The following is an 857-nucleotide window of genomic DNA, read 5'->3' as shown; positions in this document are numbered from 1 at the left end:
GCGTTCCGACTGATGCCAGATGGTTCTGCTTCTCCCGTTTGAGTCTGGGTCCCTAGAGACTCGCCCAGAACTGGAGCTCAGAATCTGAGACTCCCTCCCAATTGAAAACGCCAACCGCGCCCTCAGCTACCAGCCCGCTCCACTCGTACCTCCGCACCGCGCCTCCTCTGAGTCTCGTGTGCTGTTCTCTTTCCTTCTAGTTGAAGAATTTCTCCTCAGCCAGTCTTCCTGTGGTTCTGGGCGATGTCCGTTCCATCTTTTAGTTGTATTTTGAAGTGGTTGTTTGAGGCAGCTAACTCTGGTGTTTACCGATGCCGCCGTCTTGGTTTCTCTGAGATAGTTCGAGTGTTTTTATCATGAAAGATTATTGGATTCTGTCAAATGCTTTTTTGTGTCTACCGAGATAATAATGTTTTTTGTTTCTATTGTATTATGGCCATATTACATTGATTGACTTTTTAAAAAAAAGTAAATCTTTATTGTTCAAATTATTACAGTTGTTTCTCGTTTTTCCCCCCATAGGAAAAACGGTTCCCACCCCACCCCATGTCCCGTCCCCCCCTCCCTCGCATTGGCCTCATACATAGGTGAAAGATTATTGGATTCTGTCAAATGCTTTTTTGTGTCTACCGAGATAATAATGTTTTTTGTTTCTATTGTATTATGGCCATATTACATTGATTGACTTTTTTAAAAAAAGTAAATCTTTATTGTTCAAATTATTACAGTTGTTTCTCGTTTTTCCCCCCATAGGAAAAACGGTTCCCACCCCACCCCATGTCCCGTCCCCCCCTCCCCCGCATTGGCCTCATACATAGGTGTAAGGTTTTATCCAATCTCTTCCTGCACCCCCCACA

General features: G+C 44.1%; 1 protein-coding gene and 1 long non-coding RNA gene across 2 annotated transcripts in view; both read left to right on the top strand.

Annotated features, from left to right (window-relative positions):
- Window positions 1–857, top strand: part of UBE2V2 (ubiquitin conjugating enzyme E2 variant 2) — a 44,478-nt gene that overhangs the window by 34,748 nt on the left and 8,873 nt on the right. The gene's annotated exons all lie outside the window — the stretch shown is intronic.
- The window catches only part of LOC107184281, a 3,785-nt gene continuing 3,094 nt past the window's right edge, over window positions 167–857 (top strand). Inside the window, exon 1 of the long non-coding RNA XR_001515105.1 lies at window positions 167–178. This is a non-coding gene — a long non-coding RNA (uncharacterized LOC107184281). The remainder of the gene's footprint in view (window positions 179–857) is intronic.

The sequence above is a fragment of the Myotis davidii genome, unplaced genomic scaffold (genome assembly GCF_000327345.1).
Source record: "Myotis davidii unplaced genomic scaffold, ASM32734v1 scaffold452, whole genome shotgun sequence".
NCBI lineage: Eukaryota > Metazoa > Chordata > Mammalia > Chiroptera > Vespertilionidae > Myotis > Myotis davidii.
This window is presented reverse-complemented; position numbering and strand designations above follow the sequence as displayed.